Here is a 16,924-nt window from a genome sequence, read left to right as displayed (position 1 = left end):
GCCATCTAGTTCAAGTCATACCTAAAAAAGACTGCACTCCAAAAATACCTGACAAGTATTTAAGCACATTTTGCTTGAAGACCTTCACTAGGAGCTATGGAGGAGAGAATCCACTGCCTGCTTTCCACTTATGGATTTCTCTAATTATTTGGACATTTTTCCGGACACTAAGCCTTAATTTGCCTATTGTATAACTTTTACCTGTTGGTTTTAGTTCCTAATGAAGGTATGCTTGTTCTTTATGATTACCTCTTCCCTTTCTAGATGTTTACTACCCCCTCCTTTAATATTATATCCTAGTATTTTTTTTCAAGATTTGAATGAACTCCCACGAATCTGTAGTTTGAAGATTTTTGTTGGTGTCATTGAAGATTATTACCAGTACAGTGGGTACTCTGTATTTAGAGAGAAAAATGCTCAGGCTTTAGTGGATGTTTTTCACAGTAATTAGTAGTAGTATATATACCATTCATATTTGTGATTTCATTCTAATAGGGATGAAGCCCGGTACTGTAGTTCCATTTTAACCAAAGTAGGACATGTTCTCCACAAATGTCTTCTTCATTGCAAAAAGCATGAGACATGATCAGTATTAAAAACAACTATGGCAGTTGCAGATTCCATAGATACAGTCCACAACTTCATAGGAGAAATTGAATTCAGAAGAATGTGCCCAAGTGATCTGAATTGCTGCTCCAGGAAGGAGAATTTCACCTATTGGAGAGATTTAAAAATAGTGAATTAAGAAATGACTATAATATTTTAAAGGTACCAATAAAAAAGGTACACTTTTTTGCAAATAAGTTGAAGTGGGATTATAGGGATTAACAATATTTTACCTACGTATGAGTCTAGAAACATCTTGGGGGGAATTAGTCTTGACTCAAGTAATCATATACTTATATAGTTTGGAAAAAAATTAGGAGTTATTTAATATCATCTCCCCTCCTCATACATGAATCCCTTCTCTAGCATCCATCCCTTAGAGATAATCATCTAGCCTCCATTTGGCACAGCTCCAACGATAATGAACTCATCCAGATTCCATGAAATCATCTGTGTAATTTTTGGGTAACTTCAATAATCAGAAATTCTTAGTTTGTTTTGTTTTTAAAAGTATGTTGAGCCTTCCCAAAGTAAACTTCTGCTTATTTTCTGAGAATTGTACAGAAGAACTCAAGATCTTTCTCAATTGGTTTCCCTTCTAAAAATGAGATTCTAATGACCAAAGTTCCTAGGAAGTGTTTCTCCAAGTAGCAAAAAGAAATTAAAAACTACCTTTTTTTTCTTTAACCTAAAATCATGAAAATTTTTTTTAACTAGAAAGATTAGAATTTACCCTGACCAGGATGTGTTGCAAATTTTCTTTTCATATGAGACTCATAAATGAACTCTGTCCCTTTTATTCAGCATTCCTCACATCATGTTTATTAATAACACTTTGTAATATGGCAAATAGGATCATCCAAAAAAGGTATAACATCTTCCAGTCTAATGACTGTTTCCTAACAATCCCAACACTAGCCATCTTATTTGTAAGAAAAATTGAGGACTTCTATATAGTAAGTAAATCCTTTTTAAAATCCAGCCTTCATGAGAGATTTTGTTTTTCAGATATAATCTAAAACAAATTTGGTATAAAAGGGATTCTGGTAATTTAAGTCATTCTCCCTTATTGTATCTTACCCCCAAGAGGCAGCTAGTGACATGGTAAATAGAGTACTGGTCTAAGAGTCAGGAAAACCAGAATTCAAATGTGGCCTTGGACACTTACTGGATATGTGATCCTGGTCAATAATAGCACTTCTCTCACAGGGTTATTGTAAGGTTCAGATAAAGTAATATATGTAGAGTGTTTTATACACCTCAGGGTACTATAGAAATACTAGCTATTTATAGCGATTTAGGTCAGCCTTCTCCCACTACCCTTTTTTGCCCCTTACCCCTGGGCATAAAATGAGAATTGTGGATGGATTACAATATGAGACCCTCCCTGGATATGGCTTTCTGCTTATTTTCTTCTCAGACTTCAGGAGCTTTGGGAAGGCTTGAAGGCTGTCAAGAGATTAAATAAATTGAACATCATTATTTTTAGTTATATAGTTTATTGTATAAGCATTTAATCATTTTAAATATTGTGAAAGGGCAGTGTCATAGTAGTCCCCCTGATTTATCTTTGGAACTGACTTTTTTACTCTCTTAAGAGGGAATTTTATGTAGACACTACTGGATTTCTAAGAACTGTATTTTTTGGTGTGGGACTGTGCCCAAAGGGCTGCCCATTAAGTCAAGAAAGCTGGCAGGTTCTAGAGTAAGAGATCTCTTTATAGCTGCTAATAGGGCCTCTGAGGAGTTAGTTGGAGAAGGAGACATCCAGCCTTCCTCATTTCACATTGGCATTTCTTCCTCCCATAAAAAGGAAAGTGAAAAGATAAAACAATGTCATTTTAATACAATAAAAGGTTCTTTTCATATCAAGGTTAAAATCTATAAAGCTTAGTACAATTTACAGGTATCTTTGACCAACTTGGGGATTTGATACTAAATTTCTTGTATTACAAAGTGTGGACCTCTTCACAAAATGAAACTTTATAATGGACTAAGTTACCATTTCAGAACAACAGGTAGAGAGCCCTTAAACTTGAATCTCAGATTATAAGGCTTTGTATTTGATAAATGGTGAAGGTGGTAGCATGCTAGGAAATAGAGGGGCCCAGATCCTTCTAAAACATCCTTGTGAAGTTTAGAAATGCATGTGTTTAGAAAGAAATAAGAAGGATCACCTTTATATTCCTCCACCAAGCTCTGGAATCCACACAACAAATTCCACAGACTTCAGAGACTCTAAAACAAGCTTGAGTAGAGCACCGGGAAGCCTTGGGAAGTTCAAAGGTCCAGTGTAATTAAGCCTGGAAGTAGAAGAAAAGTTCCAAAGACTGACTGGTATCCCTGAAGTCTTTGGCAACAGGAACCCAGTGTTCAAGGCAGCCAAGGGAACTCTGGAAAGAGTTTGACCCCAGCACAAAACTGCAGATTAGCAGGATCTGAATGGTAGGTCTATGAATCTAGAATCAGGAGAAAGACCTGGACAAAGTCCAGCCCAAGGTGTCTTTTAATCCCTTTGCAGACGCTTAGTATAGGAGTAGACCCTGAGCCTAGAAGCAGGAGGGAAGGACCCCAATGAGCCTAATGCAGAGGAAACACCTGTAATCCTCTGGCAAAAGAGAGCATCCCAGACAGAGCCTAACACTAGACTAGTCTAAGAGTCCCTTGAAGAAGGGTCTTAGTTTTGGCCACTATAATCAATATAAGGCAGTCTCTGCTCAGGCCATTCAATCATAGAGCCTCACCCAACCACTGGCCTTCCCTCTACCCCATCCTCCTAGGTTAGATACTGAGGCTGCAGAAATAAGGAAACCAAGGAAAATGCTGCATATCATGAGGAAATGTCTCCCACACACACACCCCAGAAGTAAACCTAAAGAAAGATAGCAGTCCTATGACAAGTCCAGGTAGAACCTCAGAGAGGGAAAAATATCCTGGCCACAAGGACTATAGTAATACCTAGAAGAAATGAAACAGAGATACAAAACGTAATAGCCAGGGAGGAAAGAATATTAAGAATTGATACCTTAGAAGAGTCCATGGAAAACTTCATCCAAAAACTAAATGCTATTAAAATTAAAATAAGGTAGATAGAAAACAGTGACTCTAAGAAAGGAAATATTTTTAAAAGTCATAAGAACTGAAAAAACATAAATCTAAGACATTTTATCAGCAACAACTGACCTTGAGTATACATCAGAGGGAGATAATCTAAATTTTCAAACTGTTTGCAAATCAGAACTAAAAAAAAGTCCAAATAATTTCAAGAAATTATAAATGAAAACTACCCTTATTTCTTATAATCAGAGAGCAAAATATAAAGAGCTCATCAGTAGCCTCTTGAAAGAAACAAAAAAAAGAGAGAGAGAGACCCAGGAACATCATAGCCAAAATCTAGAGCTTCTAGTTCTAAGAGAAAAGAGTGCAAAAAGAGTTCAAGTGCCAAGGAACCACGGCAAGGCTCATACAACATAGCAGCTGCTTTTTTAGGAGAGGAGAATTTGGAATACTACATTCCAAAAGGCAAAAGATAGAGTCCTTCAAGTGAAGGGTAGGGTGGAGGATGGACCTTTCACCCAAGAGATTTTCAAGTATTGGAAGGGAACATATAGAGATAAATTATTTTACATGTTCATGGGCGGTAGAAGGAGGAGAAATAAATGTCTTCCCAAGACCCTAATATCTTTTTAGAGTTGTGGAGAAAGGTAAAAATTACAGAGGGCCTGTAAATGGTTTTGATCTGTCTTGATGGTCTTTGTAGAAGACAAAATATGGGCAAGGAAGGAGAAGATATAGAAGGAGGAAGGAGAGGGAAATCAGTGTCACATAATAGAACTACATAATGGAGAGTACATAGTCATAGAAGAAGGAAAATGGGGAAATGAGCATCTCACAAACCTCAATTCATCTAACTAGATAAAGATGAAACACAATTGTACACATGCGCGCACACACATACTTTTTTGTGCATTACATTCAGAGGGGAAATTGGAAGGAATTAGGGATAAGATAGGGGAAATCGATGCTTAACAGGGACAACATGATAGGTAAAGGAACAGCCATAAACAAAATCAACCATCTGGAGAGAGGAACATGAAGGGGAGGGTAAAAGGAAAGGAATGAAAGAACAAAAACCTGGGTCAGAGGTGGAAGAAAGGGAAGAAAAGAGCTGTAAGAGTGAGGAAACAAACTGTTTTATTTACAGGCAAACTCCCTCTCCTTTACTACCTTCTTGTTTGTGAGGAGGGTGGGAGCAAAGAGAGAGGAAAAGTCCAAGAGGACAGGGTGGGGAGAGGTATGCATTTAACAATCCTAGCCCATAAAACCGAACAGCATAGCAGAACAGATTCAAAAACAGAATCTGATAGGGTTTTGTAAGAAATATGCTTCAGGTGAGCTCTTCTTCAGGACTTCAGACCAGGCTACAGTAAATAAAGACATGATAAAAAGATAAGCAGAGGGATTGCATTAGGCTCAAGTTCACCCCAGAAGACTATGTGCATGCGTGTGTGTGTGTGTGTATGTGTATGTACAGACACACACACCCCCTAATAGCACAGCATCTAAATGCTTAAAGAAAAAGTTAAACTGAATTAGAGGAAGAAATAGTAAAGCTGTAATAGGAACTTTAATGTAACTTTCATACCAAACAATTCTAACCAAAAGATAAACTAGAACTTTAGACAAATAGAGATGATAGATATCTGATGATTGATGAATGGGAATAGAAAGAAATTTGTGTAAATATCAGTTGTTCATGGTACCTTCAAAAAAACTGAATTATATATAAAAATTGCTTCAAAAATGTAGAAAAACAAAAATACTAAGTACACCATTTACTGATCACAAAATGTAACAAAAATTATGTTGAGTAAAGGTCCATTAAAGAATTAAAAAACATAATTTGAGACTAAGTAACGCAATTCTAAAGAAGTGAATTATTTCAAAGAATCAATCATAGAAGCAACGCAAGGTTTCATCAGAAATCCTCATCACAGTGAGGAGATGGTACACCAGGATTTACGGGATGCAGCTGATGTAGTTGTAGAGGAAAATTCATGACTCTAGGTGTTTTCGTTAACAAGAGAGAAAGAATAATAAATTAAACATGCAACTAAAAAATGCTAGAACAACAGAAAATCAAAAATCTTCAACAAAGTAGAAATTCTGAAAATTAAATGATTAATAAAATCACAAACAAAAAAAGATAATTGATGTTAAAACAAGGAACTTTAACAAAACTGGCAATGTTTAAGCAGCTAATCTGAATCTTAAAAAGAAAGCCGAAAAATTATATCAAAAATGAAAAAGAACTCACAATTTAAGAGGAAGGTAAAAAAGGAAGTTCCAAATTATTTTGCCCAACTATGTGCCAACAAAAGCAATAAATTAAAGGAAGTGGATTAAATTTTCAAAAATATAAAATACCCACCTTAACAAAAGAAGAAATAGACTGTTTAGCCCATTATCAGGAAGACATTTAAGAAGTCATAAATGATTAAAGAAGAAAACTCTAGAACCAGGTAGATTTCCAAGTGAATTCTATTATACTTTCAAAGAACAATTAATTACTTTATTTCATAAATTACTTAGAATAATAAAAAATGAAAATAGCTTTCTAATCTCTAAATTGAGAAGAGGCAAAGTAGAGAAATAAAGAGTGATATTCTTGATGAACATTGATGCAAATAAAGTATTTGCAAGTAGACTACTATATATATATGTGTATATATATATATATATATATATGTATATATATATATAAAAGGGTATAAGGGCAGCTGGGTGGTGCAGTGGATAGAGCACCAGTGCAGGAGTCAGGAGGACCTGAGTTGAAATCTCACCTCAGACACTTGACTCTCACTAGCTGTGTGACCTTGGGCAAGTCACTTTACCTCAACTGCCTCCTCCTGGGTCATCTCCAGTCATCCTGATGAATATCTGGTCACTGGATTCAGATGACTCTGGAGGAGAAGTGAGGCTGGTGACCTGCACAGCCCTCCCTCACTCAAACCAAAGTCAAGTGCAGGTCATGTCATCATTTCTCTGATGGCATGGTCTTCTTTGGCAACGAAGGACAAACTCACACAATATATATTAGATTATTCACTTTGACTAGATTTTATAACAAATTCAGGGTTAGTTCAATATCAGGAAGACTATAAATATAATAAATTTTGCTAATAGCATAAATAATAAAAACCATTTAAAGAGCCTTTGACAAAATCCAACATCTGTTTCTATTAAAAACAACAGCACTAGAATGAATGGTAATAAATGAACCTTTCCCTAACATAGTAAATAATATTTCTCTAAATCCAAGGGGAAAATCAGGGGTAAAGCAAGGATGCCTATTATTGCCACTACTATTTAACATGATTGTAGAAATTATATCTGTAGCGGTAAGAAAAAGAAAAGAAATTAAGAGAACAAGCATAGGTGCAAAGGAAACCAAATTATTACTTTCTTGGAGATGAAATGATGACTTACTCAGATAATTCTAAAGAGTCATCCAAAAATTAATTGAAACAATAAATTCAAAAAGTTCCAAGATAGAAAACAAATCCACATTAATCATTAGCATTACTATTACCAGTAAGACTCAGCAAGAACTAGAAAGAGAAATTCCATTCAGAATAATTAGAGAACCTGTAAAATATTTGGGAGTGTATATACCAAGATGTACCCAGGAATTATGTGAATCCAAGTGTAAAACAATCTTCATAAAAGTATAGACCTAAATAATTGGAGAAACATTAGTTGTTCATGAGTCAGTCAAGGCAGCGTAATAAAAATGACAATGCTGCTTAAATTAGTCTCTTTATTCTTTGCTGTGCCACACTACCAAAATAATATTTTATAGTACTAGAAAAATAGTAATGAAATTCATTTGAAGAAACAAAGCTCATGGGCAATTAATGAAAAAAGGTGTGAAAGAAAATGATTTATCAGTACTACCAGATGCTAAACTGCTCTACAAAGGCAGGAACTTGGTATTAGTTAAGAAAAAGAGAGTTCTCTCAGTAGAATACATTAGGTACACAACATATCAAAGCACACAAAACAGCATAGTTCTATAAACTTAAAGAATCCAGTTACTAGGATAAGGACTTACTATTTAACAAAAACTACCAGGAAAATGGAACATAGTTCATCCGAAATTTTATTTAGACTTAGTGTATTTTACTATATATCAAGATTAATAATAATGATAGTAATAATAATAATAGCTAGTATTTGTGTAGCGATTTATGGTTTATACAGTACTTTCTCTATATTATTTCATTTGATCTAACCACAACTCTGTGTTGTATGTACTATTATTATTCCCATTTTACAGATAAGGAAAGTAAGAACAATCAAGTGACTTATCCTGTGTTACAAAGGTAGTAATTATCTGAAGCAGGATTCAAACTCAGGGCCTCCCTACCAGCTCCGCCATTTTACCCACTGTACCACCTAGATGCTTCATGAATACATGACCTAGATAGAAAAGGTCATATCGTTAAAAAATCACAGTAGTGTGGAAGAAATTGCCTTCAGATCTATTGATGGTGGAAGAGTTTTGATTACATAAAATTTAAATGATTTTGTACAATTAAATCTAATACAGTTAAAATTAGAATGGAAATAGAGGGAAAAGATCTTTGCAGCAAGTTTCTCTGATAAAGGTCTTATCCAATTTATATAGGCAGTTTATTCAAATTTACAAAACTAAGAGCTGTTACCCAAAAGATAAATGACTGAAGCACATGAACAGGTAATTTTCAGAGAAAGAAATTCAGGTTATTATCAGCCACATAAAAAATCCGCCCTAAATCACAAATAATTGGAGACATACAAATTAAAAACAACTTTTAGGTTCTACCTTCTATCAGAGTGCCAAAAATGACAAAAGATGAAAATCTTTGGAGGGTTTGGGGGAAAACCAGTACATTTAGTGCATTATTGGTGAAACTGAGAATTGGTCCAACCCTTCATTTGGAACTAAACCCAAAAAAATATTCAGCCGTACCAGCTGTGCCATTCCTAGACTTACATTCCAAAGTGATCAAGGGAGGAGAAAAAGGAATTTAATACTTAAGATTAGTGACTTCCCTACCCAATTTCCTGTACATGCCTTCTTTGTACATAGTTGTTTGCATGTTGTCATTCCCATTAGAATATGAACTCTTTGAAAACAGGTTCAGTTGGGTTTGGCACAATAAACGCTTAATAAATGTTTGTTGACTGACAGAGAAAATGAAAAACTGCAATCAATCAAGTATTAGTATTAGGGTATTAGTACAGTATTAGGGTACTCTAAGTATTTAAATACTTTAACGTATTTTCTTTAAAACTGGAAAGAAGAGAAAATAAGCCTTAATTAGTCAAGACATAGAGAGGAAGATATAACTGACCCTTTCACAAACCACAAACTGAATATAAATTTACTACCTATTCCACCTAGTATTGCTTACTAATGACCAGCACTGTCTTTTCTAAATGTTCACAAACCATGTTCTTAACATGTAGAATTTTGCCAAGAATCAGTATCAGACTTTCTGGTGTATGTAGAAATCATTTCATTTGAAAATCTTAACCTTCACTACTTTCTAAGTTGTTGGCATGGTATAGTACAAGCTACTAATAGAAATGATTATTTCTTTTTCATATTAATAGCCAATTATTAAAATTGGGAGATCCCAGCTATTTCTCCCCTGTCCTGTTTCTTTGTCCAATCACTCAAGATCTGGGCTGGTGGAAGATAGGATCAACATTCTCCTCATTCTGTCTATTGCTACTCCACCCAGCTAGATCAGACTTCTAATGTAAGATGAAACTGCCTTCTGCTCAGGCTTGAGTGTGGAATAAATTCTTTGTTTAGATTGCCCAAGACTGTGGGGGGAGGGTAAAGTTAGAAGTAAATGATGTTATCAGACATTTAAATAGGTTCAGCCCCTCATTGTAATACTCATTCCTCTCATTAATTGTTAATCAGTCAGACCTGATTGCCATCCTCAGGACCACCCCTCTTCCAGTAGGCATATAAGTGTGAGCTCACTGCCTTGACTGTCTTTGGTCTAAACAATAATAATGCTGGCATTATTAATAAAAGATTAAATTATCCAGAAATTATGTCTCTCAGACTTTTTAAACATCACACTGAAAGTCAGGAGGATCTGGATTCAAATCACATCTCTTACACTTGCTAGGTTTGGCACACAAGGCTAAGTACTTTTCCTCTTCTAGCCCTAGTTTTTTCACCTGTAAAGTAAGAATAATAGCACCCATCTTGCCCATTTGATCATGCTGATAATTAAATAAGATAACGTATGTAAAGCCCTTTACCTACCTTAAAGTGTTATATAAATAGGGGCTGCTGCTGTTATTCTCTGTCATTTCATTAAAATTTTCAATGGTGGCATGAATATCATATCCAAAAGTTCCTTCACCATCACGGAATATGATTCATTTCAACCTCATTTGAAGTCACAAAATAAAGTCTTTTATACTCTTCTCATATAGCCTAGGCTTCACTTTCCTCTTTTCAATGTTTTGTTCATTTATTCTTTCCACAAACATCTGTTAAATGTCTTCCATGAGCAGAGAATTTTACTAGATGGTTGGGGAAATTATTGGGTTTTTTAAAAATTATTGTTTAGATAAAACATAATCCAGTCATCACAGAGCTTACAATCTAGTTAAGAGGAAAGATAGAAACCTAGAATGTAGTGTTACAGTGTCACCTGATAAAGTTCATGACTGATTTGCAGAACAAAGTCCTATAAAATATGAGGGACAACCATTCTGACTAGGTCCACTACAAATGTGTTATACAACTTCAACTAGGTTCTCACTGCTGTTAGGCAGTCTTTCTCTACTTTACTTATTAACTATCCCACACTCCACAGCAGCTCTAGCAAACCATTTCATGCCATCTCCTATCTCCCATGGCTTCCCTTCACCTCATCCTCTCTGTTATGAACTTTGCTTCATCTTTCACAGAAAAAATCAAGGCTATTCAACATGTGCTCTCTCTTCTTCCCTCTTTCTCATCTCATGTCACTCACATGCCTTCTGCCAATATCTCTTCCTTCAACCCTGTTTGGCACAAAGAGGTGGCTTTACTCCTTACCAAGGCTAATGGGAAATAGAATGAGTTCCACTTTGTATATGTTGGGTTTAAGATATCTGCTGGACATACAGTTTGAAATATCTGAACGGCAGTTAGTCATCACCATCCTGTCTCCTCTAATAGATTGTCCCTCTGTTATCCCCTCTCTCTCACTATCAGTCTCTCCCTGTCTACTGGCTTCTTTCCCATGGCCTCCAAACATGCCATGTCATCCTCATCCTCAAAAAATCCTCACTTGATCCTACCATCCCACTGACTATTGTACTATATCTTCTGCCCTTTGTAGCTTGAAAACGCCATCTGCAATAGATGCCTTCACCATCTCTCCTCTCACCCTCTTCGTAAGCCCTTAAAAATACTCATTTCACCAAAACTGCTCTCTCCAAAGACTTCGTAAGCCCTTAAAAATACTCATTTCACCAAAACTGCTCTCTCCAAAGACCTTTTCTTAATACCCATTCTTCTTAATCTCTTTGCAGCCTTTGACACTGTTCATCACCCTCTTCTCCTTGATACTGTCTTCTCTCTAGGTTTTCAGGACACTTCTCTACTGATTCTTCTCCTATCTGTAAAACTATCCCTTCTCAATCTCCTTTGCTGTATCATGATCCAAGTCATGCCCTTTAACTCTAGGTATCCCCCAGGGTTCTGTCCTAGGTCCTCTTTCTACACTTCATTATTTAGTGATCTCGTCAGCTCCCATGGATTTCTTTACCATGATGATTCTAAAATCTCACATCTCTAACTGCCTTTCAGACATCTCAGATTGGATGTCCAGCAGATATCATAAACTCAACATGTCCAAAATAGAACTCATTCTATTTCCCAATATGTTTGTCTCCTCCCCCCACCCCCACAACTCCACTACCGCTCACTGCCCCCATTACTTCTATTACTACAAAGGACCTCTCTTCTCTGATATTACCATACCACGATATAGGTCCTTATCACCTCATACTTAAACTATTGCAATATCCTGCTGGTGGGTTTACCTGACTCCAGTCTTGCGCCACTCCAATGCATCCTTCAGTCAGCCACCAAATTGATGTTTTTCAAACTTGGGTCCAATTATGTCATCCACTCACCTCACTCGTTAACTTCCAATGGCTTCCTATCCCCCTGCAGCATCAAATATAAAATCTAGTTCAGAGACCCTCATAACCTAACCCTGTTCCTTCACCTCATTTACCACTTCCACCACCCCACCTTTCTAATCTTACTCCTTAACTCCCTGACACATCCTCTTCTGTCTAGTGACATTGGCTTCTTTGCTGTTCCACAAAGAGGGTACTCCATCTCTTGGCTCTGGGCATTTTCTCTGTCTGTCCCCCATACCTGGAATGCTCTCCCTCCTCATTTCTGCCTCCTGACTTCCTTGGCTTTCTTTAGGACCCAATAAAAATCCCGTTTTTACAGGAAGCTTTTCTCAAACTCTTTTAGTGCCTTGCTCTTTTAATTATTTTGTATTTTTGCAGTACATAGTTTGTTTGTACATATTTATTTCCTTGTTGTCTCCTCCATTGGATTCTAAGCTTTTTGAGGGTAGGGGTTATCTTTTTGTGTCTTCTTGTGTTCAGCAGTGCTTAACTCAGTGCCTGCCTGGCACATAGTAAGCTTTTAATAAATGTTTATGGAATGGTAAAGGTTATTGTTGAGAATCAAGAAAGACCTTTTTGAACAGATGGAATGTGAATTCAGCTTCAAGGAATGTGTACTAATCCAAGAGGTTTAGCTTATAGAATAGGGTGATTATTCTAGCAGGAATTTGAAGGATAGATTGGAGATGTTTCTTCTACCTATTTCCATTTGAAAACCATTTTCCTTTCTGGAAAAGAAGCTAGAAGCAAAAAAAGGGTTTGACTAGTTCTGCTTTCTCTAATTCTTCTTACGTTTTCATCAATCAGGGAGAGAATTATTTCTTTGTTCTTCCTGCACCAAACATAGCATTTAAGAAGTAAAGTGTGAAGCGTCCACTCCTTCTGAGTTTCAGCTTCATTGGCTTAGAACTTTGTGCCATTTTTAGGTGTTTGCCCTCGATTGGATGCACTGCCTCTCCTTGCATCCTTTGTGTGTGTCTATGTATATGAATTTGCATTCTTCAAAAAGCTTCACCTCCAAAGACATATGCTGGTATCTTTAAATATTTCCTCCTCTTTCTCTTTGAAATTGTTTATAATGGTATAGTAAGATTTTTCAGTTTTTAGCTTCTTTTTTTTACTCATTTACTCATATATTTTTGAGTCTGTAGATATAGGACCATAACTTTTTTTCTCTGAACTTTTTATGTTCTGTCTGGGATGCATGTCCAACTATGAAGAATCCATCTTTATGTAATTCTAGTAGAAGTACTAATACAGTAATCTTATTGGGGCCAGTACGTCTAATTTGTTGGGTTGACTCCTGGACTACAATTCACATATTAGGCTCAGGCTGCTCTACAGAATTCTCTACTGAACAGCCTCTTATGAAGCTCATCCAATTGCCCCAACACTCAGTTATGAGAGTAGCCAGAGTGCTAGGAATAAGAAGAACCCCTGGGATTGCTGCTCTTCCTTTAGCATCCTCATTCTTACTCAGCTAATACTCTAAAGGATAATAGAGTTGCCCTGCAGGGTGCTGCAGAATGGGATTCTTTCCGTCTCAGCCTTCAGTGTTATTTCTCTTAGGATTTAAGGCTTCAGAGCAAGCAGAAAGAATCAACCAGGTGGACTAGTAACTCTTACTTATCTTCCCACTATCATTATTTCCTTGACTTTGACTCTATTTCCCCTGAATACAAAACACAAAACCTTCTGTGGCCCCAAGAGACCTGCCAGTTGACTGGTTTTCCAGTCCTCTTCGTTAAGAGGCAGGAGTTCAGAGGGACCTTTCAGTGAGGATCAAGAGGGTCTGAAATGTGGAGAGAGTGTTCCTGGTAGTCAGAAATTCTACATCTAGGAGGGACTTCCAAAGTGGACAGATGAATAAAGTGATCCTTTACAAAGATAAATAGAGTGAAACACTCCTAGATTTCATTCTATAGAATGGGATTTTTTTACTGATAGATGATACCCTTTTGAAACCCTATCAGAAAAGGTATTATCATGATTTGAGGCAGGGAGTATATACCTTTTTGATTCCTTCTTACCCCAAAGGCCCTCCATTTCTGCTTCCGATATGAAATGGGGTATGGGGGGCACATCAGAAATGTGTGTCTTTGCACAGTTTGAAACCTCCAGCTTCCAACTTGTTTTTGCACTAAGAAAATCCATGCAATTGAAGCCTTGTGTAAGTGGCTGAGCATTCAAAGAGACACGTCTCTGTGAAACTAACATTATGTTGTCAGGAACTGCATTTGCCTCTTCTGTGACATGATTAAGAGGAAGTCAGAAAGATTTCTCAACCACCAATGACTGTGGACAGTGTGGAAGTCTTGGCAGGTTTCAGTGAGAAGCAGCTGATGTGCCCAGATAGACATTTATTGATAGGAAACTAGATCAGTAGCACTTCTTCATGGGGATAGGTAATTGCCCAATGACAGACTGATTAGTCAATGGCATTTGACCCGCAGCTTCTATTGCCTGTGATGACTGACTTGCTTTCCTAGTCACTATAGCTGAATAGGCCCCAAGAATTTGAATCAGCACCTAGAGAGAACACTATGGGGATGAAAAACTAAAGCCTTAGCATTCTGAGAGGGTAAGAAAAACCTCTAGAAATCCTGAACATTTTCTGTCTAGGATCAGAACATTAGATTTTCTTTGTTTAAAAATTTATTAGCCCATTTCATTTTAACAAATAGGTTTTTCCTAAAAAAAAAAAACTCCCATATATCCTGAGTCAGTTTATTAGTGAACATTAAGAATTTTAAGTTCAAGGTTCTTTGTACTTGGTGACTACAAGGGCTAAAATTTAAATAATGTGAGGTAACAACATACTTGTCTGTGCAGCTTCCCTTCCTAAAAATACAGGGTGTCTCAGAAGTCTTAGGACAGTTTTAAGCTTTTTTAAAACTGTTGAAGCTTAAAGACTGGGAATACCCTGTGCTACCTAATTGGATTTTTTTTTTTTAATTTAGAAAAGTTAGCTTATTTCCTGTTTATAACTGTGTATGCTTGTAGCTAGGTAGAGGAGCAAGGACTGCAGAGTATGCTCAGTGACACTCTTAATTCTCACAATAAATGTGCCTTTAATCCCCTGTTGATAACAATTCTCTTGTGCCCTGGAAAGGACTACACTGAAGGGTGTGGCCTTTGGCTGTTCTCAGGTACTCTGAATGGGGTGAGCAGTCACAAAAATGAATATGTATCCACCCTCAAGTCCATGTTCCATTAGCAAGCAGTGAGCTTTCTTTTTCCTGGGGACAAAAGTATCAGTGCCTTAGAAGTGGCTTTTCTCACTGTTCTTTACTTGATTTAACTGTTTTTGTGAAGCAAGTGGCCAATTTAGCTGTATTTGCTGCTATGTACAGAGAACACTCTACTTGAGGCAAAGAGACCATTCTCTCTCTCTCTCTCTGTCTCTCTCTCTCTCTCTCTCTCTGTCTCTCTCTCTCTTTCTCTCTCATTTTTCCATCATCCCAAGTATTTCTCTGGCTGTCTTTGTCAGTTAAAGATTTTACACTTAGAATTGCTGGGTTTATAAACCCAGCTGAGTGTTCTATGTTTTATTTAGGAATAAAAGAAAGACATTACCTGCATTGTATCTTGAAAGTGGTTAATTGAGGAGTAATTATATAATTTTCATGTCATTTTTCAAAACATTAACATTTAAATAACAAATCTGTAAAGGCCTGGTCACATAAAAGGACCAGGTAAGAGATGTAGTAATTAATTATATCAATTTAATTTTGTCGTTTGTAGTACCTTTGTCATCCTAGTTCAAGACTTCTTCAGCTTTCATCTAGCTAAGTGTGATATCCTTTAAGTGTTTTCAGGTTAGTTCAAGAAGTTGAATATGTTATGTATTAAGTGGTGTAATCATCCAGTCTTTTCCAGCTAATATATGACAGTACTTTACTGAAACCCTAATTATAAAATAGTCAATTAAATTAACAATTTTTACATTAGCTTGGAAGTGATGGCTCTGTAATTGATATGTGCAGCACTGTAAGTAACATCGCCATAATGCTGCACGTAATAAACCTAATTGTAAGTAAGTAGGCTGTCCAAAAATGCAAACTGCAGATAAGAAATGGCAAAACAAACCCCCCTTTCTTATTGGGTGTTATGAGGACTAAGGAGTTAATGACAGTAAAACATTTTTAATTTCTCAGTTGGAAAATATTATATGAATCCAATACATTAGGACAAAATGAGCTTACCCTAAAGTATATTCTTGATAAATATTCATAATCTTGTTGTTCTATAGGAATAGAGTTCTTTTTATTTTGCAATAGGAAAAAAAACAATTTTTACCACTTATAGAAGTTAATCTGGCACAGAATCACTGAACCAAAAATCAGATTTTATTTCATGGTTATTATGGATAGCTAAAAACAAGTAGTAGCTATTCTTGTGTTTGGCACTGGATTTTTTTGGTGAGGGGAGGGGGGAGAAGAAGAGGTATTTTCTTAAACTTTTATTTATTGTATTTTTATGCCACCCTAGCCCTTAGTCACCATGATGCATTTTTCCTTCTTTTCTGAATTCTTTAGCTGACCTCTCATCATTATGTCACTATAACTTGTGCTGGATTCTCTTAGAGGAGACACAGGGAAGGAGGGATGCTCAAGACTGATATTCAGTTTGGCTCTTGTTGCTCCTCTCTTATTTCTTACCTTCCTGACTTTCTACTGCTCATTTTCATTTTTCCTAAAGATACATGAATCAAAAACAGTCTCAAATCAGTCAGATTGACCCAATTTATTACAAATCTAAAGAAGGACTTCATTGATAGGGAAGGAAGATGGTCTGGAGAGGATGTCAGATTGAAGTATCTGTGCTTTTGAGAGTGCCTTAATTAATCAGGTTTTGTTTTGTTTTGAAGAAATCTCAGAAGCCATCTTAATCTAGCTTGCACATGACCAAGCATCTCCTCTACAACATAACTGAGAAATAGTCATCTAGCACTCAGTGAGGAGAAATCCACTACCTCCCGAGATCTTTCTTAAGAAGTTATTATTATATTGGTATTATTATTATTGTTATTTTCCCAAGGAGTAGACAGGTTCAGGAAGATTACATGACTTGCCCCATGGTCTCCCAGTGAGTGCCCAAAGCA

At 36.4% G+C, this 16,924-nt stretch overlaps 1 protein-coding gene across 5 annotated transcripts in view; it reads left to right on the top strand.

Annotated features, from left to right (window-relative positions):
- BTBD9 (BTB domain containing 9) overlaps positions 1-16,924 on the top strand; it is a 504,605-nt gene that overhangs the window by 347,131 nt on the left and 140,550 nt on the right. The window lies entirely within an intron of this gene.

Source organism: Notamacropus eugenii, chromosome 2 (genome assembly GCF_028372415.1).
Source record: "Notamacropus eugenii isolate mMacEug1 chromosome 2, mMacEug1.pri_v2, whole genome shotgun sequence".
Classification (NCBI taxonomy): Eukaryota; Metazoa; Chordata; class Mammalia; order Diprotodontia; family Macropodidae; genus Notamacropus; species Notamacropus eugenii.
This window is presented reverse-complemented; position numbering and strand designations above follow the sequence as displayed.